The following is a 26,407-nucleotide window of genomic DNA, read 5'->3' on the forward strand; positions in this document are numbered from 1 at the left end:
CCATGAAGTGGCAGCATGCACTCCACGCAATGCAGGGCAAAACGTGGGAAGCCGGCATGAATCAGCTGCACCTTAAAAGGTTACGGCAGAGGTTTCCAGTGGAGAGACGTGCATTTCGGTTGATAACAATACCCATCTTACTTCGCAGTCGGCGTTATCAGCCCAGGCCTTTCTGTGCATCCTTCATTCACATCGCCACACAAATGAAAATACGCTCTATTTATTACTATTTGGAAAGAAATCAGGAGGGGCTGAATACTCTGGCTTCCTGATGCTCAAAGCAACGGGCACAACTTGCAGACGTGGTATCGAGCAGCGTGGTTGTGCAAGTATGAGAAGGCAACCGGGTCTTGTTTAGAGCCGGCGAACACCACAAAACATAACTCTGCCATAACTTGTGCAATAAGACGATCCGGACTTACTCCGATGGAGTGCCAGCTAGAGAGACCCAGAGCGCCCCACGGCACGCCAGAGCTGCACCAGCTGGGAAATCTCCTTATGACAGCAGATTTCAGGGACCATTGTGGGTGACAACAGGGCCACCGCATCAAATCAGCTCTGTTGATGGGCAAACCAAACTCTGCTGCCTGCTCTCCCCGCATGCTCGTTGTTGGCACCTCCTCTTTTCATCAACAGGATTGGAGAGGGGGAGAAGAATTACTTGAAGGCCGTAGTCTTCATGGAAAGCAAAGGAGCTTGGGGAAACAGTCAAGCTTTTGCAAGCTTCCTCTAAATGCCAGTGCATCTTGCACTGAAGACAAGTGGGAATGTGCGTTCGACTGAAATTAAATGAGCAAAGTCTTAGGTTTTTCCTTTATATTGCTACCTACTGGGCACTACTGCATCTTAATTGGCTACCTGGGAGGTGATTTCATAGACACTGGGGCTGGAAGGGACCTCGGAAGATCATCGAGTCCAGCCGCCTACCCAAGGGGCAGGACCCCAGCAAGATAAGCATCCAATTTGCTCTCGAAGGCGTTCAATGATTTTGCTTAGGGAGAACAGGGAATCACTGTAAAAGAGGACATTTTATGAGAAACAGATGCTCAGGAGGACAGCAGCAGATGGAACGACACACCTGGGACCGTCCCATTATCATGCTGCCCCCCACGAGGTTTGCTGAACCTTTCACAGCGGGATGGCTGGTGACAGGAGATGAACCTCTCAACTCTTGGTCCTCATTTCCAAGCCAGAATCTGGGTTGACGGTAACCCGAAATCATGACGCAGAGTTGATTGTGTGATGGACTCTACCTGGAATAAACTTGACGGCTCTTACTCTAATTTTTAATAGCCTCGAGCACCACCGCAATTGGCACTGTTACCTCCTCACCCTTGGCCATAGACATAGATGAAGAGAAATTCCCCCAACGCCGCAGAGCCGATAGCACAAGCCCTCGTATCTCCTGGACTGCACCTTCAGGGCAACGCAGGAGACTCAGATGCAAAAGGGAGAGACCCCAATGGAAAAACTGGCAGTGTTTCAGTGCACGCTCCCCGCGCTCACCCCTCCCCAGAGGTAGCAGCATCTGTCATCTTGTGATTAGCAACCACTAATCACACACAGTGGTAGCTATAAATAGCAACTGTTGTACCATTTGCACAGCAATTGCTCTGGAAAAGCCAGTTTCCTCCTCCTGGCTGGCAGGCCAGTCCACCTCCTCTCCCCAGCTGGCCCTCGAAAGAGGGCATGCACGAGTCAGTAGGCGAGCAGCTGAGAACCCTTGGCAGAGCCCATCCGAAAGACGCCACAGCGAGGCGGCGTGTTGGAGCCCGCTGGCTGCGCAGAACCAGGGACCAGGCCCGGCGTTGCGGCCCCAACCCTCGCTGCGGGCATGTCACTCGGCTGCCTTGTTGAACAGGATGGGAACCTCATCCCCCTCGTTACCGGCCATGGAGCACTTTGGCAACGGTATTTCACATGGCATCCAGCACGGTAGAAAACACCACCCAAATCTCACCTAACAGAGCAAAGGGTGGTGCAGATAGAGGGGCAGTTTTAACTGACTTGCTACATGTGCAGTTCTGATTAACCTCCGGCCAGATAGCACAGAAAGCCTCCAGAAATGTGCAGGGGGGGGGCAGGAAAGGCTCAAAGGAGGATCAGGGTCTTTAATGATAAGCCCTTCCTTTTACATCCAGCGAGTTAACCCATGCCTCCCAGTCAACGAGCTGTTCAAGGATAAGACACCGGGTGGCTCACCTCCTGCAGCCCCTTTCAGGGTCTGGCACACAGGCTGACCCTACTGCAGTCAGCAAGCCATTCCTGCTAAGACTTGGGTCATGACACTAAGCCAGTGGTTTTTAACCTTTTTTCATTTGTGGGCCCCTTTGGAAATTTCAAATGGGGGTGCGGATGGACCCCACTGAATTGTAAGTGCGGGTATTCATGTACTTTTGATTGATCATAACCATCTTTCGTGGACCCCTTAAGCATAGTCTGTGGACCCCCAGACCACAGACACAAAACCACTGCTCTAGACAGAGCAGGTTGATGGAGTCAGTGAAAGTGAAACCATGAGGTCAGTGAGGCTAAACCATGTTGTGTGCTAACACGGGTAACGATGGCAGTGAAGATACAGGGTTTAACACACGCTAGCAACCATGGTACATACGCAGGAGGCCTGGAGGGCTTGCACTGTAGTCACTAGCATGTGCAAAAGCCCAGGCTGCGCCCCCTGCACTGTTATGCTTACCTGCTTGTACTACATTCACACCTTCCTTTTGCAATACAGACTTGCTGTGTGTCTTGAAGCCTCAAAGCACTACTCCCCTTCTAGCTGTTATAACCCAGTGGGTCTCTGCTGTCCCACAAAAAGACACGACACTTCCCACCAGGGGTAGCTTGCAGCCTATATGACCACCACAGTGCCCACGCAACATGTGCTCCTCGGACCCACCAGGCAGAGTACCACGGCACATTCCCTATACATCATCTTGTGGTCCTCTAGCACCAGCCAAGACTAAATACCCCGACTGCCTGCCACCAGATGCCACTCGCTGGCTTCCTCGAGCACATGGAAGAACCAGGCTGCCCAAGAATAAATAACAACTTGCTTGCAGATCAGAAGACAGTTTGTCACCAAAGCTGAGTCCTCTCTGTGTGCCACGTGAACTATTCACATCCTCCCACACGTGGTGTCACATAGGTTAAGCTGCATCTGTTCAGCTCCATCACAGCAGCCTGTGACATGATGCAGCATGTCACAAATATATGAGCCGTGACACCGAGAGGGGGCTTTCCCTTTGCTCAGGGGGAAAAGGTTAATGAAGCAAAATGGTATGAGCTTTAGCGTGTGGATGCCCAGGGGTTAAAATTCCCTTCCCTTGACTAACCGTAAACAAGGAAACTACTTTGGGACTCACCGAATCCCGCTATTCTTTGTATTGATGTTTCCTCTGAAAGACGTGAAACCAAGGTCCTGGCCGCTTGCAAAGATGAAAGAACCAAGGTACTTTCCTTAAGGGGAACAGTGCAAAGCCAGGCACCCCAGCAGGATTTCAAAGCAGGGAACTACAGTGTCAAGCTGAATTCCCTTAGCAGTTCAAGTACACTAAGTCCACGTCTGCACCTGCGGTTCTACCTCAGCACGTATGAACGCTCCCGGGCACCGTTAAACAATCCTCTTACGTTCATCCAAGAAAAGAGTCATGGTTGAAACACGCGGATGAACATCTCTCTCCAGTAAATGCTCTCACAACACTTCAAACTTTAACTAAATCTCTCAGGATCCCTTAGAGGTAGACGAGAAGAATCAAAGTTGCTCTTAACACCTCTTGAAATCCACCTCTCCCTGGACAGGCTTGTGAACAGTCTAAGGACCTGACTGGATGGCAGGTCCTCTCACTTCTGCCACGTAACACACTCAAATAAGTGGCAGAAGGTTTCACGCAAAATCTTGATCCCACCGAAAGTTTATGGAAAAGTTATGCCAGCCACTTTGATGGGGTTGTATAACTTCAGATGTAAAAGGCAAGAGAGAACCAGGAAGCTTATCTAGTCTGAACTTCTGCAAAGCTACAGATTCCCACCCAGTGATTTCTAAACCAAGACAAAAAACTTGGGGCTGAATTAGACCGCTTCTTCCCAAAAGCTAGCTAGTCTGATTTAAAGACTTCAAGTGCTGGCGAATCAAGCACTGTCTTTGGGAACCAGGTCTGATACCTGTAGGTCCTGTCAAAGCACGCCCCTAATTAGCTTGCCAAAGCATTTTTAATTGTGCCGGGTAATTGCACTAGATCCTGCACGCAGGGCTGGAAACTAAGCTTGTTTTCCTGAAAAAGCCCAGGCCGGATCCAAACGGATCACGTATTGCAACCAAGGGCATTCAGATCACAGCTGATCCAATCTGCTGTGCCACAGCCTGGAGGTGATGCTGCTATCCGGACACTGAGACTGACACATGGAGCACACGCCGCTTGCTGACGCCTTCAGTTTTAGTGTCTGGAAGGCAGCGTCCCTCGGTAGAAGCAACCAAATGACAGATTCAAGTCAGGTTAGCTGGGGACACGCACGTCTGTTCTCAGTACGTGCCTGCCTCAGCACTCGTCAGTCCCCAGTCATGATCCTTGCACCACAATTTCCAATTCCACTAGATGTTCCCTCAATTAGGGTAAGAAACAAGCCAGGTGAGTAAGTTTTTACCATTTTTTGGCATTAGAACGTGTTGATCAGGCTACAGTAGGATCGGAGGATTGCTGTAACTTAATTAAGTTACTGAGGATGGTTAGGTAAGCAAATGAATGTGCCTCTTATACCAGGGTAATGCAATTACTCTAGCACTGCTTTCAGCATCCAGCAAGGAGAGGCAGGGTGCCCCACAGGCCTGACTTTGGAGTCGGTCCTTCCACATTTCTACTGTTAAGCTCTCAGTAGCCCATGAACCCAGAACCTGAACACCTCATGAGCTGGGGTTGTTGCAGATCCATGGTTTTTCTTTTGCCTTTTCCAGGAAGCAGGAAATCATCTGGACAAGTCAGGTCTGGATTAAGATTTTTTTTGGGGGGGAGCCCACCCTACATTTTGGGATACTGGAAGCTCCATTGTTTGTTCAGAGCAACTGCTTGCGACCTACCAAGAAGTCCCATCCAAACCTAATTTAACTGTGCCCCTATAACTGAAATGTGTGCAGAAGCAGTCTCTTACCTTAATACTGTATCCTCGGTCTCTTTTAAATACTTTTCTCTTGTCTTAAATACGCCACTCCGCTATTCTTCAGCCTATGGAACAAGGAGAAACGTGAATGAGCTGTTAAGAAATGTTCGCAATGTAACATAGATCCTTTGCAAACAAGAGTTCCCTGGAGTTTTAGACCATTTTTAAAGTAGCAGGTAGTTTTTGGTGTCCAGCCTACCTAAAGCAGCTTCAGAGGAGGGCAATTTCCAAAGCAATAAGCACCCAGCATTACTTGGCTTTAGCCTCTGACCTCTACGAAAGGTTCACGAGTCACAGCCACGCGCTCTCTAGTAGGTCGCTAGTAGGCAAATTTTCAAGGGTGCAAATTCTGCTCTGGATGTCTAGCATGAATATTTGATCTTTGCCCATGGGGCTAAAATCATGTCTGGGTGTGTGACTTTGAGGTACGTCATTGTAAGAAGCCGCTCTGGAATACCCCTTCCCCTCTCCAGCCCCCCTCAGTTTGCTGAGCAACTTGAGTGTCATTGTGCGGTTGCACAGTTCCCAAAAGGGGGCTCTCCGCTAGCCTTGCGAAACGGAGGGCAGAATCTCTCTGTCCACCCCTTCTCCCTCTCCCTCCTGGTAAAAAGCATCCTGTAAAAGAGGCAAAACTTGCCGAGGGTTAAGATTATTGTCTCCGCTTCATAACCCTCCCAACGCACGTTTCCAAAAGCAGCTTTAAGACAACCGGGTGAGTCATTCCCTCTATAGCGAGCTCTAAATCACAAGACAGTGAGTGGATACAAGAGATTTACAAGGCCTATGAGACAGTCTCCATCTTCTCCTCCAGGACTGCTCCCCACAGCATGGGCACGAGGATATCGTCCAGGTGAGGCAAGGCCTCCAAGCAGCAGTAATTCCACAAGTCCCAGCCCCTGTTTTTCTCAGTTAGGATTTCCCCCCTGATATTTTAGACTAAAATTTCCCTACTCCTAGCTAGCATCCTCCTGCTCCTCCAGCCATCTCTCTTTATACCGCACCAGAGAATTCATCCCCCCTTGCTCTTTACAACCTTCAATTATTGATATGGACTGGCCTCTCCCAGTCCACTGAGTAATGGCTTAACCAAACTGCATCTGCTCATCCCCCTCCTTCCCCTGCCCCCATATAATCAATCCATTCAGCCCCTGGGTCATTGCGTTGTTCTTTTCTGATCATCTTTCCAGCTGGTCAATACTCTTCAGGGAAAGCAACGCAAGCCGCTGGCCGCATAGTCCAGGCACAATCACCTTAGTGCCCAATGGAGGAGAAAATCCCCCTCTACCCTGGAACGTGATGCCTTTTTCCTAGGGCTGCATTTCTAGACATAGCTCTCCTGAATGCATTTAAGGATCCTTATGGGTGCCAAGGAGCAAGCAGGACTCGGCCCCTCGGAAGGAGGAAGGGGAAGCAGAAAAGTGACATCGGCTGCTGCGAGCAGCTCAAGGAAAAACAACGGGTCCACCCAGAAAACGCGTCCGAGGGGCTTTGAGAACAAAGCAGGATTGTGCCGCCTCCCTCCGCTGCAGGAATTCACGTTCTGGGAACTTCTAAATGCCACTTTCCTACAAAGAACCTGATTATCAGCCATGCCCAGAAAGCAGCAGGCATACAAGCCCCAAGCCCAGCGCACACCCCAGCCCAGGCTCCCTGCTAGGGCACTGAAAGAGGCACTTGTTTCTGTGCCGAAGAATCATGGGAGCCGACGAGGGCAGAGATCTGCTATAACCCCCCTGCCCAGCACCAAACAGAAACACCCCGGTGCCCATTCACTGCCCACCCCAATAACTTCCATGTTCCTGATGTTTATGCTTTTCTCCATGTTTTATCGAGTTGCTCCCAAGCCCAGGCCAAGAGCCGTCTCCCCGTCTTACCTCACTAACCCCTTCCTGCCCGTGCCCATCTCAAGCCATGCCTCTTCCTTCCATATCTTGCCCTCCCTCTCCAGGCCCATTCAAGTTGTGTCTAATTTGAGCTGGACTCTGCATTATCCCAAATCACCTCCCTTAGGAACGATGTAACCTTCCCCTCCCACTGGAAACCATGGGAGCGGAGGGCGGGACGGCTCATCGCATTGCCGGAGTCGGCTCTTTAAGCTTCTTGGATCAAGGAGCAAGCGTCATCCCGGGGGGGGGGGGGGGGGGAGAGAGAGAGAGAGAGAGAGAGAGAGAGAGAGAGAGAGAGAGAGAGAGAGAGAGAGAGAGAGAGAGAGAGAGTGTGTGTGTGTGTGTGTGTGTGTGTGTGTGTGTGTGTGTGTGTGTGTGTGTGTGTGTGTGTGTGTGTGTGTGTGTGTGTGTGTGTGTGTGTGTGTGTGTGTGTGTGTGTGGCGGGGTGGATTATCAAGTATTAACTCAGGATGCTTAAGTTACACATCAGCAAAACATCTGCTGAGTCTACTCCACACAGAGCAAAAGGAGCTCATATTCCGATCTCCAAAGCTAAACCCTGAATTGGGACCTTTCTGCTTGCATACCATGCCACAGAGCTCTGTAACTGGATCGAAGCAGCAAGGGCCACCAACAAGAAGGCAACACGACTGCTACGTCACGATTCGGTAAGCCATCTGTATTTACCGACACGGCTCCCTCTTTCAGAGTCCAGATGAGGGCCTCAGACCCATCACTGGTGTCAATTCACATCTGGTTAGCAAGAGACACTTAGTGCCTAGACACCATGATGTTCCTCTGGTGTTGGCTGAACGAGATGAGGTTTCAGTAACCCTAGGAGTGTAAAAGGGGATGTCCTAGATACCACAGCGTGGCACATGCAGTATTAGCTCACAACACTACAAGCCGGCTTCACCAAGAGCATGATGCCAAGAGCCAATTACCACGACGTAAGCTGAGGCTGTACCTCTGCAGCGCAGTGTCAACTCTGCAATAACTGCCCGTGTGTACACGCTTACCCCCTGGTAAGGGCACGGTAGCTTGTCCCTCTACCTTAGGACTCACCGCACGATGAGAGCACACACGAGTAGCTAATGCACTGCACGTTCGCACCTTAGCTTGACTCATGGTAGCTTACTCTTCTGGGAGTCTATAGACACAGTTTGTCCGCCCCGTTCTTCGCAGACATTACTCGAGCACATCTGGTTGCCATGTGCTGCATAATGCCTTTGACATTTAGTTTCCAACCCCAGGCACTGAAACAGCGGTGAGAGCACAGAAGCACTGAATCTGACATTTTATCCCTGAGCTATCCAGCGAGCAACCTTTGCACAGCAGTGCAATATGCAGAAGATGCGGGGGGGAAGATGGCACAGTTACAAAAAAACCCCCAAACCTTAAAAAAATCAGATAGCAAGGCTGAACGACCGTCTTGGTGATCTCCTTTCTCCCCAGGGTAGCAGAGGGGTTTCTTCTATGCTAACTCTCTGTGGGGCAGGTTCCCCTTGCCCAAAGCACGCTCGGGTCCCAGAGACGTGGGGAGCTATGGAAAAGAATCCAGATGTTGTCCGCTCTGAAACGCTTCGGAGAGCGAGTGCCTCGGGGCTGCCTGACCAGCGATGTTACCGTGAAGCCAGCAGAGGTGTGAGTTTATAGTGCACGAGCTGCTCCGCACACTAACCCCACACTCATCACGGACACAAGTGTCCGCATTACAAAAAGCCCAGCCACTCCGCACAATGGTCGCTCCCTCGAGTACTTACCCACAGAGACGAGCCCTCGGCAAGTCCCGCCGCTGTGCAGCTGACCTTGCTGCTAGGAGATTTTAGTTTAATAACTCGTCTGCTCTAGAGTACCTTTCCCAAACTAAAAATAGCAGAAAGCCCTCGCAATAGCCCAGTTACAAGGCCTCTCTCTCTTCCGGATGGGGAAACCAGGGCACACTAGCACTGGAAGGCTTCATTTTTTTTTTTATTTAAAAGGTAATTTGGGGTTCTTGGCTTCAGAGCCCATTGTTTGATGCCAAGCCGACCTCAGCTGGATCTGCAGAGCATCTGGACCACTGGCATATGTTGTCTGAACCCTCAGAAACCGGTACCACCAATTTCAGAGGCTCCTGGTGGAAGGTGGGCCTTTGGGAAGCCGGGGAGCAAGTCAGAGTAGTACTGGTACCCGGGGATGAAAGGATCCGATTCCTGACTAGCTGCTCTACAACACTGCTTGGCTGCCACGGACTTGACACACCGTCTTCCCAGAATGTGAACCATAATATTTACCGTCCCTTAGTGGTAAGCCCACAGGCCACTGACGCCGATAGAAAGACCATCGTTTCGTCCAGGAAGAGCACACACCAACTGCACATGCTTCCTCAGCCTGACAAAGGGTACTTAAACCCGCAGCCTTGCTAAGGAGAATGTTTCCAACTATCTGAATTGATCTAATAAAAGATATCAGATCTACCCAAGAACCTACCTGCCCATGTCAAACTCCAATCCATTTTGTGCAGCTCTTAAAACTCATTTACACCAACAAGCAAGTTGCTCCTGATTTACACCTACATAGCCCTCAGACTTTCTAAGCCATGCACTGTACAGCCCTCTGCATTCATACCCTCTAAGTCTTTTATAGGGTTTTGTACATATTATACATAATATATATCTAGTTTATTGCTTTCTTCCCACCTTCCCTTTCCCTGCCTTATCCCCATGCTAAGTAAAGAAATAAAACTCCAAATTCAGCAGGTAATCATCACTCAGTAAACAAGCCTGCGACCTATTGCAAACGACCCCGCTCTTTCTGTCACCCGATACAGCGGCCTCTCCAACACTACCCTGCTTTTTCTCGAAGTCACTGAAAGCCAAGTGAGATCATGAAGCTCTGGGCTGGCTGGTGATGTGCAGCTAGGGAGGGGAACTATATCTCAACACCAGTTTAAAGCAGTGAGTAAACATGACAAGGCACCAGATTTAAACCAGGGTTGATGGCCTTGCCTTCCGCTGCTGTTAAAAGCCGTCTTTATAGCAGTCTTTATGCTATTCGTATCAAGGAGACAATGAATTGTTACAGCCTCTCTGTTTGTTGTTTTTTTTGTAACTGTCCTTCATTGTGAGCCACTGGTTTTTATCTTAAAAACGGTCTGCATCCCAAGTGCAACATCTTCCGGTGGAGCTGCAGTTCTGGTAGTTCAGAAGAGAAACTGCTCCTTATTCAGTCACCCCGGTGCAAATACACAGTGACTTTGTCCTCATACCTGTCCTCCCCGTTGTGCAAATACACAGTAACTCTGTCCTTATACCAGAGTAAAATATGGATCCACTGGGTGGGCAGACGAGACACGGTGGAGGATGCTGGAATGGCCAAGTGGTTTCCAGGCCCTGCGCAGAGGAGCCACGTCAAGCAGATGTAGGCTGAGCATCAGTAAACAGACAAAGGAATCCAAGTTATACCTGACACATGGATAGCACGGGACAGGGACAGGTGTTCTAACATCATCGCAACACCTCTCATATCGGAGGACCGTGCCCGGAGATCTCTGGAGGCATCGTTTTGAGAACATAAGCAGCTAAAGCTAAACCAAAGAGTCTTGTTAATCCACTTACGGATAGGAACATTTCTGGATATTGTCAAAGACTGAAAGATAAGATTTACGGCGCCACCATTTGATATTTGAAAATATTTAGCGTTACAATGGGAAGTACTTCTGAGAAAGGGTGAGGATGCTAGCAACCTATGAAATGAAAAAGCATCCGTCTTCTGAAAGCCAGGATCCTTGGAAGCGTTTCGTGTTGGGCAGTGGAAAATGATGACAGCCCTCCTTTTCTTTATACGTTAGGCCTAGCAGGTGTGCAGCAATCAAATGTCAGAAGGCAAGTTTAAAGCCGTGCTCATAAGGAAGTATGTTGTTTGGAACAACGCTCCGCTGGCTAGGACAGGGGTTGTAGATTCTATGGACTGTATTTGGCCGCTGAAATGTACCCCCTGCAACTCAAGAAAATTCAGACCGAGATAGTATACAATAATGTTTAAGCGACGGCTTCCTGGAAAGAGAGAACATTTTTGAGCACCTGCCATTCAAGAATCTCAAAGCGCCATTCAGAACAGCTCACTCAGCCTCCCACCTGTCACGTGCAGTAGCAAGTACTAGTTCATCGTTGCCGTCCTCTCGATTTCAAATATTTTGGAGTCGTTACCAATGCTATGGCACAGCTTGCTTCTGGGGATGTCCTAGCATGCTGCAGGATCCTCATAATAAACTTTCTCTGAGTCTCTTTGTGAAACAGTCATATTGTCAGCGCACGTACTCCATCTGCCTATCGATTCCTCTCTGAAAATTGCAATAAGCTAATTGAGATAAGGCATTCGGTTTCAGCCAAATGAAGCAGGACCAAGCAGGGCTTTTACCCTACAGAGCTGGGTAAGGAATGCAAAAGGTTAAGCAACCTCTTCCAGGACATTTAAACAAGTGTGGATGTTGGTCCTTCAAAGAGGCAGGACTGGTAACAAGAGAAGGAAGGTGAAAATCTCTGCTGCGCAGACGTCTCATTGAGCCCTGCCCTGCAACCTTCAGTCTGAAGAGGACGCTCCGTGGCAGCAATGCTCCTAGGCTGCTCTGGCCCATCTGCCATCATTATCATCAAGCACGACACAGGCTTCTGAGAGAGAGTCGGGGGGTTTTGATCAAAACCTGGATCTAGCGAGAAAAAGCGGCTGGTTTGTTGACAGGGCAAATGCAAGCAGGAAAGTGTAGGGAGGAACAGTTACCGATGCCAGCTACAAACAACAGCTAAGCCATTGTCAAATGTCAGAGCCCTGAAGCTGCAGCTTTAATGACTGCACGATGCCCCGTCCAAGTACGATTACCACAGGTCTGCGGGCGCTGTTTACCCAGGAAGAACACAAACTGATTGCTCCAAATCTGGTACCAAGGGAACAGGTCGAACTGCGAAAGCATTTCAGCCTCTGAACAGGCTATTTCATACGTACAAGCGCTCACAGAATCGCTGGGACGCATTCATAAACTCTCAGCATTTTAATTATTACATGCAAGTTGCAGGGAAAAAAAGACCCCAGACCATTAGGAAATGCGGGCTGGGAAGAAATCGCATAATCCAGTGGTTACAGAAAAGATCTAGGATGGGCTATAGCTGAGTCGGTACCAAACCCAAGGCTGTAGGTTTAGGCTAAGGGTGAGATGCAAAACCAAAGACCCAAGTAGTTGTGGCCATGGAATTGCTCATGGCACTTATTCCGAGTACAGGGTTAGTTCAACTATCCTGGCCAGATTTTAACTGGGCAACTTCCTAAAAAATCCCCCGTAGGTCTAACTAGAGAACACGTCCTTCCCTCTGTGGCCAGCATTTTCAGAAGAACTCGATTTCCCATTGCAAAAACTGGAACAAAGGCCATTTTTAAGGATGATCTTGGTGTGTGGGCTCCAAAATATTTTGATGCTCTGTTCCCACATTTCCTCATCCTTGGCTTGTCCCTGGGACTTTAAATAATATATCAATGCAGGCCAGGCTCTATTGCTACATGCTTAAAATATCATGGAAAAGAAGTAAACATGTTTCTGTGGTTTTTGGAAGAGGGTATTTTGTTCTGGTCGTTTTGCAACACAGAACTTCACCTGGTTTGCAAAACTTCCACAAGACCCACTTCATACATAGAAAATACACACACAAATAAACCAGCCCTTTGAAGTGTTGTATGGCCTTTGACAATCGATTTGAAACCAAAAGGAAGGGACCTGTTTCCACTTTGGTTTAAAATAAAGTTCCCCAAATTTCAGGAGGTGTGTGCACCCAGCAGGACTCTTCTGGGATTTCTATTGTGAACCTGGATCATTTGCTTTGATTACGTGCACGGAGCCGTGATCTTTCCCCCGGGGGGGCGACTGGAAAGCTGAACCTCGGGACCTCCTCCAGCCCACACCACGGTTAGCTTCTGCCCCAGCTTCCACGAGACATCCCAGAGAAAACCCGGGAGCTCTCGACTGTTCGGAGATCACCAGTCGAGCAAGGAGGTGCGTTGTGATGGCGTTCGTTTAGAGAAGCCGTTCTGCATTGCCTGGCGCAAGGCACACCCTTTCCTCTTCACGTTTCTAGGAGAGAGGGCGAGGAATTATTACAGGAGGAATTAATTCAGAAGGAAGTATGAGAGACAGTGGGAGAGAGAGAAGAGGAGATTTGGGCGGGGGGGTGAGAAATGGATGAAATGTGCTTTCAGTGAGGTCTAACGTTGGGGTTAGGAGGAGCCTAAGCGCCCACGCTGATTGCAATGGGATTTTTTCCTAGAAATTGAAGTAGCAAAAGGTCATCTAATCTCTCTCCCTAGCCTGGCTACCGAGTCTGAAGTAAGAACAGTTAAGCTGTTTTTTCCCTGATGTGGGTTGTAAAATATTCCCCGCATCCCACAGGCTACAGCTGGCGCAGAAGGGCAGGAATATTTTCCCCGCTGAGCCTCCCTGATATAAATCTTCCGACGTCAGGGACAGGAGCAGAGGAGAAGCGGTTCACTCCGATCACGGGAGGACGCGATTACGAAAAGGATGGTCTGCAGATACCCCAAACATCTGCCTCCTGCATCCTCCCCACCTCGCCTCAGAGCTCACAAAGGAGCTCTAGTTCATAAATTCTCATCGCTTTAATTATTACATGCAAATCGCAAGGAAAAAAATACCCCATGCCATTAAGACAGGCGGGGCGGGAACAAATCACATAATCCAGTGGGTACAGAAAAGATCTAGGGTGGCCTGTAGCTGCGTCAGCACCAAACCCAGAGCTGCAGGTTTGGGCAAAGAGTGAAATGCAAAACCAAAGACCCCAAGTAGCTGTGGCCATCAAATTAGTCTCCAAGTTCCCCAGTTTTCAGAAGGTGTATACACCCGGCAGGAATCTTCTAGGATTTCTTTTGTGAAGCTGGACCACTTGCTTTAATTACACACACATGAAGTCCTCTGATTTCCAGAGTTTCTAATGTGGTATATCCTTGCTTGCAATGGTCCAACAATATGGAGGCCTTGTTTGCTCTGATTAATTAATGAGTAATGCATGCACCAATGTAAGTGCTTGCAGTGGTCATGCTTGCAGACTTAGGCGGGGGTTTCAACGCTGCCATTGGGTCATTTATTTATGTATTCATTCTTTAGACCTATGTGCCACCCCACCCAAGAAGAGCTCAGGGCAGCTTACAGTAAGACAAAATAACTTATAAAAACAGTTGAAAGGCAGGGTTTTAAAATCCCCATATTAAAGCTTTATTAATATAGTTAAGTCAAACACATGCTTAAAAGATGGCTATATTAAATCCTCCTTCTCTCCCCAGAGACATGTTCACAGGCTATTTATTTATTAAACACACCCAAAAAACAAAGAGAATTGGGGTCGGAGGGAAGCTAACTGCATTTATTTCTGTGCCACAGCAAGTGATGAGCAAGTTCATTTCTGCCTTCTAGTCCTGCAGCTGGCAAACTAAAAACCAAGGTAATGGGAATACTATATTATATAGAGCTTTATTTCAGAAAAGGAGGCTAGCCACAAGTCTGATCCTTTCTGAGATGGGACCAAATCCTCTCTGGCCCTACATTTGACATCTGTATCCTACTGGCTCTAGAATTAGGCTTTAATTAAAAGTCAGGTTTTCTTCAGTCCTTTTTGCTGCCCCCTTCCTCCCACTGCACTTCCAGGACAAGAGAACGCAAGCTGACCTGGCTGGTGCTGAAGGGCTTCTGGTAATAAGATGATGCTGTTTGATGCTGTAGATGCAAGCGGCCTCCTGATAACACGGATGTTGGCAGGTACACACAGCAAGGTGCAAACACAACGGATGTGAGCTGCCGGTTTCTCTTAGGCAGCCTCCCAGGTGGTGGTGGCGGGCAGGGGAATTTGAACAGGAGAATACCGTCTCCAGTTATGCCATTGCCACGTAACACTACGGCCATGCTAGTTCCCACGGTGATCCTGCCAGAACAAAATCGTGCAGCTGCACACTTCAAATTGATTGCTGTAAGCAGATTTGGTTAAATCAGCTATGTGAGACCATTTTCAAAAGTGATCTCCTTCCACAAGGTGTACTGACTCCTGGTTAAATGGTGCCATTGCTACCAATGGCATGTGGACGTAAGTGGCTGTTAAGTCGGCTACACCAGAAAAGGGCGGGCTGGTTGTGCGGTGGATGCTGCATTGTCCATTGTCCACCCGTTCTCGAGTGCATTGAGACCTTCACAGGAATCTTGACTGAGCAATTTTACATTCGCAGTCGAGCATTAAGCCTGCACCCCCTGAACTGAATGGCAAAGCGCCCACAAAACTTCAGTGGAAGCAACTCGTGGAGTAACCGTCCCCCATGTAATGACCGTGGAAATGGAAGAAAGCTCAGGGGGGGGGTGTGTGTGCATGTGTGCACGCGCACATATGAGTTTGAAAAACCACATTCAGATTTCACAGTATAACTTGCAAACAGCTGGGGGGGGTTCTGTTGGTTTCCAGAGATCGTGATTTCAGTTTATCATTATCAATTGGACAGAACGCATTAAAAAAATAGACACTTCCCAGAAATTGTCAGATCCTATAAAAAGTTTGGCACGCTATGATTTGAAAATGATTAAAAGGATGTAATTAGCTGTACGAACAAATATCTATTCTGGGTAGTAACCTTCCAATCCTTTATCTGGTTTCCAAATGTGGGTCATGTGGCAGCTGGATGCTTCGCAGTTGCCGACCCCTCCCGCCCTCCCAAGCATGCATCACAGTCTCGTGGCATTTGCAGTCTTTCCCCAGCTTCAGAGCACAGAGGCAGGCAGGAATCACAAACATTTTTAACACTTTGCCTGCTCCGCTACCTTCCTGCTCAGGATCTCCAACTGGAAGCAATTAAGCCCTACAGCAGCCCTGCCAAGGCATTGCTCTCTCCCTGTTATAGATGGGGAAACCGAGGTAGGGAGGTGAACTGACCTCCTTAGGACTGCATCCAGAAAATCAGAAGCAGAGCTGGGAGGTGAAAGGGGGCGGAGAAGGGACATCTACAAGCTGTCAATCCTCTCCATCACCCACAGGACAATGTTATGTCCAAACAAGCAAATGCACTTGGCAGCCTAGATCATCTTCAAGCAAGTATGGGGTGCTTAAATAAAATGCCCCAGTTCTGCTCAGCACTGCTCTCTGGCCATCAGGGTTGATTCTCAGAAGCCTAGACTCATAGAAAATGAGGGCTGGAAGGGATCTCGGGAGGTCACATTTAGTCCGACCCCTGGCACAAAGCAGGACCAACCCCAGCTAGATCGTCCCAGCCAGGGCTCTGATTAGCCTCGCCTTGGAAACCTCCAAGGATGGAGACTCCACCACCTCTCTGGGGAGCCTCTTCCAGTGCTTTACTACCCTCGCAGTGAGAGAGTTTTTCCTAATATCCAACCTCAACTTGCCTTGCTGCCACTTGAGCCCATTGCTCCTTGCTCTGTCATCTGCCCCCACTGAGACCAGCCCAGCTCCATCCTCTTCGCAGCCCCCCTGCAGGGAGCTGAAGGCTGCTGTTCAATCTCCCTCGGTCTTCCCTTCTCCAGACTCAATCTGAAGCACCTATTCTGGATTCCATTAAGAGTCAATCGGATGCTTATCTTGCTGGGATCCTGTGACCCCAGCTGACTTCCTGCCCTTGGGCGGGGGGCTGGACTCGAGGATCTCCCGAGGCCCCTTCCAGCCCTAACGTTGATGAAATCTATGACATAAATAAGCCCAGCTCCCTCAGCCTCTCCTTATAAGTCACGTGCCCCAGTCCCTAACCATTTTCGTTGCCCTCCACTCCAACTTGTCTACATCTTTTCTGCAGCGGGGGGGGGCAGGACTCCAGATGTGGCCTCATCAGTGCCAAATACAGGGGAAGGATCACTTCCTTCGATCTGCTCAATCAAGTCTTCTAACTTCTATTCTTACCAAACTGTGTATAGCCCTATGTCTCCTAAGCTGCCCCCTCCCTTTACCAAGATGGAAACTTGTTTAAAATATTTTAAAAAGATGGAAACTTGTTTAAAATATTTGGACAATACAGGACCATCCTCAACACACCTACTGATGGGGAGACCGAAAAGCACCAAGCTCTTATTACAAAAAAAAGAGTCTCTGACAATGAGAAACCCAAAATACCTCTCACCTGGCAGACAAGGGGAGCAGGGGCGAGATGTGATGAGGCAAAAAATAGAGTAGGGATACAAATGTGACATTCAGCATGACCGGGGGCTCCTTCCTCCCCTCTCCCCTGGCTGGAAAGGGCTGGCATAACTTCTGTGCATGCCTCCCCATGTCTACGTCCACTCCAAGTGCAGCCTGGATCACTCCGGCTCCCCAATCCTTTGATACCCCAAGTTGGGATGGCTGAGAAATCCCAGCCTTCAAATGCAGCCACGCTGAATTACCAGACTGCCCCGGTGACGGGATGCCCCCAGCTCCCTGCATTTTGGGACAAGCACATGGAAGTCCTCTGTGGAGATAATTAGTTGGGCGCTCAGCGGGGCTGCTTTCTGACCCCAAGTACCCCTGTTTTTAAAAAGAGGTAACTCCGTTGACTTCGGCAGAGTTGATTTACACCACTGTGAGATCAGAACTGGAAATCAAAGGGACAGCCAAGCGTTAATGGGATCAGCTGCTTTTGAGAGACCCTCTAAAGGAAGGCTTGAAATCAAATTTGAAATCCTCTTTCACCTAAAAACCCACCTATGGTGGAAAACTCGAGAGGCAGAAAAAGCAATGAGCATGGCAGAACAATCGGTCTCGCCAGGACTAGGGCTGTGACCATCTCTTCAACTAGATGAACTCTAAGCATAAATCATCATGGCATTGGATCCGTCCCCCATTTACTCAAACAGGATTTCCAATATCGATGTATTTTGGTGCTTCGGGAAACAAAGACGGGGTTTCCACGGGGGTTGCAAAGACTATGCCGTTGGCAATACGGGTATTTCCAGAAAAGTGTAGACCGGATTGCCAGAATCACTGTAAACGAGCGTCAGACCCGACACACGTGGGCGCAGGCACTGAAGCCATTTGGGGTTGCAGGATTTCCTGCTATGGCAGAATCCGGCAGAGCAATATCTCCTCGCAGGAACAGATCCAGTCCCCTGTCGCAAAGGTACCGCCACCAAATCAAACCTGGCTTCACAAACCACGCGGACCTGCCCGGGGCACCGCTGCCCTCAGCCGCCGGGGTCGCTCCGTGGGGAGCCTGGCAGGCCGGGGTATCCATGGCAACCCACGTTTCTGCGCGGAAGTGAGTGAGAAGGGGGCGGATTTCAGTCGCTGCATCCAAAATTGTTCACAAAAAATTAGTCAAGAGCTCTGACTCTTTCCTCGCTCCCGGGGAGGCCTGGGAATCACCAGCGGGGAGACTTCCCCTTTTATTTCCTCTTCGCCCAAACTGTTAATTGAGAAAAAGGGAAGGGAGGCGCTTCTTGGGGAATTTGCATTCAGAAAGGCCGGTTTTCTGTGCGTGGCTTTTGTCTTTTTTCCAACGACAACAACAAAATCTCGACTTTTTGCTGGCTGGGGACAGAGAGGAGTCTGGCCAACACGGCACTGCTCCTCTTAGGCCTTTCCTCCTCCGCTCTGAATTCAGCTCACGTTACTGTTCAAGCAAGAGGCAACTCTCACAAGCCCTCTGCAGTTAAAGGGATGGGGGCCAAGTCGAGCTTTCTGTCATGCCTCCCAGGGTAAAGAAGGGTAGATCTCTGCTGAATACCGCAGGGATACCTCGCCGACACTGCCAGACATGGTAGGGCCCGTGGCTCGTTCTTGCTCGCAGAATAACGTGCCTCTCTGGGCTGAGGCTGGGGTGAAGTGAAGCAACGCCGTGCGTTCACGTTGCATCCCCTCTCCTTTTTATTTTCCGAGATGCCATCGCAAGACAAACACGCAGGGTCTCACAGCCTGCAGCCATTACTGATGCCAGCGGACCCCACTAACAGGCCGTCTGCATGGGTTCGGGATTAGAAATCCTTCCTGCAGGTCTGTAAAACCCAGCGCCCTCTTACCTAGCGGCACATAAACCAGGTGCAGCCTTCAAAGAGCTTGAGCAGCGAACACCTCCAGCAACTCAAGGCCAGACCCCACTGAACCTACCACGGGTCTAGTTTTGTAACACGCCATCGTTTTAGGCTAAGCCCCAAGCAGTGGGCGAGAGGGACCTGTCCGCCTTTTGCCTGGGTGGTTTCTCGAGGATTGGGGCAGGGTGGAACGGGCTCACAGGCTATGCATCAGCACAGCTTTTAATTGCTTTAGGATGGGGAGGAAAGCTGCCAGCCAGAGCCTGCATTAGCTGCTATGATGCGACTGTTACGCCTGCATAGTCCTGTAGTGACACAAGTTTTACGTCCCAGTGATAATATCCTGCATTTAACAGGGAAGGAGCCCCCACTCTAGGAAGATAATTTCCACGGCTTTCAAAGAGATTCCCCCATACATTACAGCCCGTCTTAGGGCTTCTTACCCTCTACGAAGGACACAGTACCTGAAGCTAAACTGTAAGTCCTAAACACTTTGCCAGGTCAAGGAGACTAAGCAAGAGTTAGACCAGTAACAGAAGCTGCAGGGCCCACGCAGACTCCCAGCGATCTCCTTATGCATTGCGGGAAGCCTCAGTCCTGCTAAACATGAATTTAGCTCCATAATCCTAATCTCCATGAAAACAAAGAGCCAGCTAATAAGTTTGAGCAGATTCACTGAGGCAAGTATCAATAAGCGACTACAAAGAGGGGAAGGGGGGACTATCAACAGGAAAGCTCATGTCCTGGGCATTAACAGTACAGTGTATACCATACACCAGAGGTTTCTGGACTCGAGAGGCTTACTCTTTCATTACCAAAGCTGCCTTTTCTCATCAAAATGATCTTTGGGTTTCTCCATTGGAAGAAGCCACTGGAAATGCAATTAAGCACTATACACAAGGAATGCATAGGGGTATCACCAGCTGAAGTTAAACTAATCCTTCCTAGAAGAGCACTTGTCTTCTCAATCGCAAGCACGTCACCATGGGCAATCTTGCTATTCTGAATAACGCAGTGGCTGCTGGCAGCCCTGGTGATATTGGGGCTCCACCACGGTTAGGTGGTGTATGCCCATGAAGTAATGGGATATAGGGACTGTCCTGAAGGACTTAAAGTCAAAATGCCCAACTCTTATTTGTGCCTTTGAAAAGATCTCCTCCAGCGTGAAGTGCCCCAAGACGTACAGAGAGCAGGTGAGAGAGCCCAAAACTGAGCGTGAACTCCTCAGGCTGGGTCCAGGGCTTTTATTTCAAGACCCGCTGATGTTTACACGGGGAAAAAACGCAGGTCTCCAGAATTAAAAGCACAGGTCTTCTTAACTGCGTCGAGCTTCTTAACTGTTCATAGTTAGCCTCTTGGCTCTGAGCTATACAGCACGATTAGGATGGTCTTTTCCAGTTCCTCCTTTCTGTATAAATGTTTGCATTTTATCAAGGCAAATCCATTGCTCTCAAAAGCACCGAGCAGCCAGAGGCAATAGCTTCTATGTTCCAAGGCTCTTGTGGTAAACGTCCGGAAACCACGGATGTGGATCCTACTTACTGCTTCCAAAAGATAAAAGAAGTCAGAAACCTCATGGAAAACCACACAAAAGGGGTAAGTCAGCAGGGTTCAGCCCTAATCTTTTGCCCAGGAACGCGGCCTCTTCTTGGCCCTGCACGCTGCGCAGTCTCTGCTTCCCACAGCATCCGGAAAGCATTTGCATTTCCAGGATGTGGCGCATACAGGCTCCTGTCCTGTGTACCTTTCCAAAGAGAGAAGCGTTTCCTCCCGCTGTTAAACGTGGACTTCGATGTCAGGAGCGAGGCGTGCTCAGGCGAATGAGGATTGCCCATATGAAACCATTAGTTTAAAAATGGCCTTTGGGACGAGAGTCACTACACAGATCTACAACATTTCGCTGCATCTTCTGATCCACAGCAATGCTCTTTCTTAAAAACCAAAGAGGACGGACTGAAAACAGCTCCCACCAGACCCACTGTATCAGCTGCTTAAAAGAGGGCAAACGCTCATCATTTTGCAGTCACCTCCAGTTGCTTGCCAAGACTTCAGACCACGGCTTACCAAGTGTAGTCGTCTGCCAGTGATAGATGTGGGGTGGGCAAAGCAATGCAATGTTTGCCTACAAGCCAGGAGACAGCCCAACTCAATGTCCTGGAGGGGCAAGAGCAGAGGAGTGGTGTTGCTAACTCGCTTGATTTTAATGAAAGTTGTAATTTTGAGTGTTTTCCCAAAAGACCCCAACTGCTAGAATCATGCTCCTAAAAGCTGCACTAAAGCTAGGGAGCTTCTAGCCATTGTAACAGTGCAGAAAAGCCTGAAAAGGCAAAGAAACCAGAAGGCAAATTAAAAGAAAAACACAAAAAAACCTTAATTTTTTATATGTAGAGAGAAAGAGAGAGAGAGAAGCTCATGATTTTTGGAGGCTGGGTACAACTTGGTGCTGTCCACACTGGAATAGCTACTTTTTCCAACTACTAGTTAAACTAGATTGATCTATTTTTACATGAAGACTTTTGGGTAACTTAATAATCAGCCCTTTTCTGCTCAGGTTCTACCAAAAATAATAACTCCTCTGGCCAAGATATCACAGACGGCAGCACCTGCACGGTATTACAATGCAAACTGCTCCAAATGCTAAATCTTACAGATGTAGGCAATAAATATTGAGCTGTCTTTTTTTTTTTTTTTGCCTTTAGGGTCCAGTCCTCACATAACCCAAAAGGGTTTCAGAGCTACAAAGCTTTTCACCAGCCGGCTGCAGAGTGCTTTACAAAGGAGGTCAGTAGCATTAGCCCCCTGTTCCATTAGTTGCAAGGGGATTACTTCAGTTTTATGCCCGTGTAACTAAGAGCACAGTCTGGTTTGCAGGCTGCAGTCGGACATTGCGGGAGGGCAACGGGCAAAATAATGACCCGCTTTGCTTGCACAAACCGCGTTTCTGGAATAGATGCAGCTCCTGCTTCGGCATCGGACGACGAGACGGGAAACGTCACCCAGAGATCACAAAGCACTCCATAAAAGACAGGAGAGCTGGAATTGCTCCCGGGCCAATGGAGAAAGTGGCTCTCGCTTGCTGAAGGTCATCTAGTGAAGCCTGTGGCACAACTGGGGTTAGACCCCACGGCCGGCACGGCCTGTGTCCGGGTCCGACCTCTCAGGCCAGGCTCATTGCACGCTGAGTACCACATTTTCCCACGGGGCAGGTGATGGATAGGTTCATTCCAGCTCTGCCTCCAGGGCTCGCACGTGCCCAGGGCAGCCAGGCTGAGTCGCAGGGAGCGCTGCCTTCCGCGTTAATCCCAGCAGCACACAACGTGCCTCCTGGGAAGTCTATTACATCCCGAACAGCTCCATTTCAGCCATTTCATGCTCATTATTTTCAGCGCAGTTTCATACTAATTTATATCTACAGAGAAAGACGCACAGAAATACGGTCCCTGCATCTTGCGTCCCAATGGTGCAATCAGCTTCTGATATTAGCTTCTACTCGCAAATGGAAAGGAAGCATGTGCATCTGTTAAAAATACACCAACGGGTCATTACAGGGAGGCAGGCCAGGTTGCCGTGTCTTGTACCCTTTTCGTCCGCTTCTCGCCAGCTAGCTGGCTACGTATTAAGGGTGACTAACGGCTCTTGTTGCATCCTCTCCGCAGCTGCTCAGCAGGAGAACCGGTGAAGGGATCATTTAGAGCTGCCTTGCAAACACTGCAACTGCAGCACGTAACTATGGTTCAAAGGAACAAAGATGCTGGGGCAACCGGAGAATGAAAATAAAGGCCCCTAGCAAGAGTACAGCTGAAATCAGGCTGGAAACTATAACCTTTTATGTGGGCCTCAATTTGCACCTGTCCAACCTGAGATGCTGCTAAGAGAAACTTGAGACATGTATGAGAGAGACGTGGATTTTAGAGGCCTCTTTCCAGGTATCAAATTAACACGCTCAAAATTTGCCACTTGTGCTTGACACCATGCATCCCCATTATCCAAACACAGTTGTCTATAGAAGGGATCTAGCGAGTACTCCCAGACCAGCATGGCCTCACTTTTCCAGGACTTGATTTTATCCAACACAACTTGCAGGGCGGTGTCTCCCTGATATGATTAGGCTACAAAACGGTTTCCAAAAAAAAAAGCCAATATCTGTCCTCACTCTCATGTGGAAAAACAAAGCTGGAATCGTGAACACAGCTGGAGCTTTTAGTCCTAGCAGGGGCGCAGCCTTCAGCAAAGGACAGGGTTATATGCCACGGCAAGTTCGCTGACTTCTGAAAAGGCGCTATTTGCAAAGAATTTATTCAAGAGCTAACTAGAAAGAAATGCAATGAATCAGAGGCTTGTGAGCGCTCTTTGGAGGCTGCTGGAAGACTGCAGCCTGCTGAACAACAAACACAGACTGTTATTGTTGGTGCAATAACAGTGAGCCGGGATCATGCGCGCCCGTCCCCAAGCCCCACAGCTGATAAGCGTGGACAAGTTCAGGGGACGAAAATGCCGCTCTCTTCTTAATCAAACAGGCGGTTCGCAAGCCTGAAAGACAGCAGTCAGGCCGTGCAAGGAGGACTGGCTCCATTTTTCCTGGGTAGACTGGTATTCGTGGTGCTTCTCTGTGGTGGGACAGGGGGTGAGTTTAAGACGATTTCTAGCAGATGCTCTTCCTATTCCTTCAGCGAATGAAGTGATCAGAACCCACTGCCTATGGTGAATCAAGGTGAGCAAAGCCTTGGATGCTTTTTCAGACTTTGGGGTCTTCCCCCCCCGCCAAACAAGAGATCAACTAGCCCCAGGCCTGGGCCTGGCAAGCAAGGAGGACCACGTGAGACATGAAAGAGGCAAGGAAAACGCGAGGCGTAAAAGAGCACACAAGGAATTATCATGAAATAGCAGGGAGCGTGCACGGGGCTCTGCGCAAAGAGGGAAGGTGGCAACTGTTGTCCCCGGGGAGCTCATCTCTGCGCGTTGCGCCCAAGGGTCCCTGGGCACCTGCTGGCTCCCAGCCCTCCCCTTCATGCCTTGCCAGCAGTCCAGTGGATGCAAAGCCAGGACAACTGTTTGCTTTTCTTTAGAGGATTCAATCCCACAGGCAACTTCTGCTTGAGGGCATGCCTGGGAGCTGCGCTGCACTGCACAGCTGGCATTCGCTGGGGCGAGAGCTACGGACCACCCACAGGTGTCCTTTGCAGAGGACAGGAGAAGTCTTCTTAATCACAGATCACAGCCTCCAAAATGCTCTTCTCCCATCTGTTAATAGTTCAATCGGCACGGCACGGAAAGTCAGTAAGCGCAGGGCTCCTTCACGCAAAGCCCAGCTGATGACAGCTGTTCTTGGGACAGAGACTACGGCATAAGCATATCTACAGAGAAAAATCTCTCGTTCTCCTGGTTAACAGATGGGTTGTGTCCTGACGCAGGGAGTTCTCTCTCTGTGTCGCTTCTAAAAACATCCATCGCGTTGCTGAACTTAACAAATACCAAAAACCCCGCATTTGGCTGGGGAAGCATCTTCACAGCAAAGCAGGCTTATTCTGCAAGATTACCTTCCACCAACTCAGAAGAACAAGATCTTGCCCAGCTGGTCACAAACGGGCACAGCGAATTTAACACCATAAACCAGGGGTAGGCAACACCTGGCATCGGTGCCAGAGCAGCACAGGGTGGCACACACAGGCATTTTGCCTGGGGCAGACGGTGGGGAAGGGGCTGGGGATCCGCCCCAGCACACCAACACCTTACAAGTCTGGGCTCTGGGTGTTTTTGGCACTCTGCATGAAAACATTGCTATAAATCCTGAGAGAGAGAGAGCGCAGATGCCCCAGCAAGAAAAGGAGAGAAAGAAAGAAGAAAAGCAGAGAATGAAAAGGTCCAGAGACCCTCCAATGAAAAACACTTACAAATGCAAAGCAATCAGTATATAATCCTGGTCTCCTGGAAGTGATCTCTGAAACTAGAGAGTAACTCGACTCAGTCAGACACATTCACTCCAGATTTATATCCCTGTAACCAAAAGCCAAATCCAGCAGAAAGGGCCGGATCGCCCACTAGCAGGGGAACAGCCCTACAGGGGCAACCACAGGGTTAGATCGGGCTGATCTAAGGAATCGGGGGCATGAAGCTGCAAGGTGAAGGGAAGGGGCACAGCTCTCGATTTACACATTCATTGGGAGACCGGGTTATAGCCCCACCAAGCTGGGGCATCTCTGACATTTCATCTCCTCTGTGCAGTGAGCAGAGCTGTCCTGGAGCTGTGCTGTGCAATTCATCCCTGCTCTGCTCCAGTCCTTGCTGGCACATAAGGCTGCAGACCCCCAAATACCCGGTGCTTGCAGAGATGCTCCCAAGAATGGCTGGGGGAAGCTGTAACGCAGCAAAATGTGGCATCTGGGTTTCTCTAAGTGGCCTGTGTCACTCATCATGGAGGTGGACTAACCACAATATACTGCGGCAACTCTTCCATAGTGCAGTGCAATGCTAGAAAACCAGCTGTGAAGAAACAGCAACCTGGATCCTGAAACCATATGGGAACTTAGGGAAGAAGAAGACAGTCACGCAAAGGGCCTGGACATGGTGGGGCTAACATCCATCCTTTTCTGATAGGGCCCGATAAGGTATAGGAGCATCCTGTACACGTCCCCTAAAAGACAGATGCATAAAAAGAGTAAAAATGCAAATGAACGAGACCCAAGTGCCAGACATTGAGCACAGTGACTAAATTAGAGGAAAAGTAAGTCTAAGCCAGAAGTTCCTATTTCCATCAGAGCCGATAAGAATTTTTTATGTTGATTGCCATGAGAGCAGAATCAAACCCCATCAAGACGGAAAGACCAGCAGATACAGATGTAGAATAGATATAGAGAATGAATAGCCCGAACGCTTGCTGACAGCACTAACAAGGGCATGTAGTTCAGTATAACGTACAATACACTGCTATTTGTACAGCATTTTGAAACCATCAGCTGCTCTTCCTCCCACCGTACAGATAAATGGTCTGATTCTACTCCGGGTCCCACCCATATGAATCAGGCCTGGATTGGTGTCAAATGGTGCACAAACCCTAAAATTACCTAGGAGTTTGAGGCACGTGAGATCATTGGGAAGACGCTGGAAAACAGCGCAGGGAAGTCATGGATGTGCAGGCACGAACATAAGAGAGAAACAAATGAATGTCTCTACCTGGCACCGCAGAGCTGGCAGCAGCCGCCGAACCCGCCAGGTAGCTTGAGCAGCAAACAAGGAGTCAGAGGTAAGATCAGGTCATGCTGGACGGCCACGCTCGCAAAGGGATGTCTACCCCCAGAGCGTGTCCCACGCAGACGCAGACGGGCCACATTCACCTGCTGAG

General features: G+C 49.2%; 1 protein-coding gene across 10 annotated transcripts in view; it reads right to left on the bottom strand.

Annotated features, from left to right (window-relative positions):
- The window catches only part of NFASC (neurofascin), a 165,773-nt gene that overhangs the window by 105,747 nt on the left and 33,619 nt on the right, over positions 1–26,407 (bottom strand). For 9 of the 10 annotated variants that reach the window (XM_090026559.1, XM_090026565.1, XM_090026564.1 and 6 more), the window contains exon 2: positions 5,146–5,219. The gene's annotated coding sequence lies outside the window, so the exon portion shown is untranslated. Of the gene's footprint in view, positions 1–5,145; positions 5,220–14,745; positions 14,999–26,407 lie in introns of all 10 variants that reach the window. The other variant, XM_090026555.1, reaches the window with a different exon arrangement.

The sequence above is a fragment of the Crocodylus siamensis genome, chromosome 13 (assembly GCF_052110815.1).
Source record: "Crocodylus siamensis isolate JL-2025a chromosome 13, ASM5211081v1, whole genome shotgun sequence".
In the NCBI taxonomy this organism is placed as follows: Eukaryota; Metazoa; Chordata; order Crocodylia; family Crocodylidae; genus Crocodylus; species Crocodylus siamensis.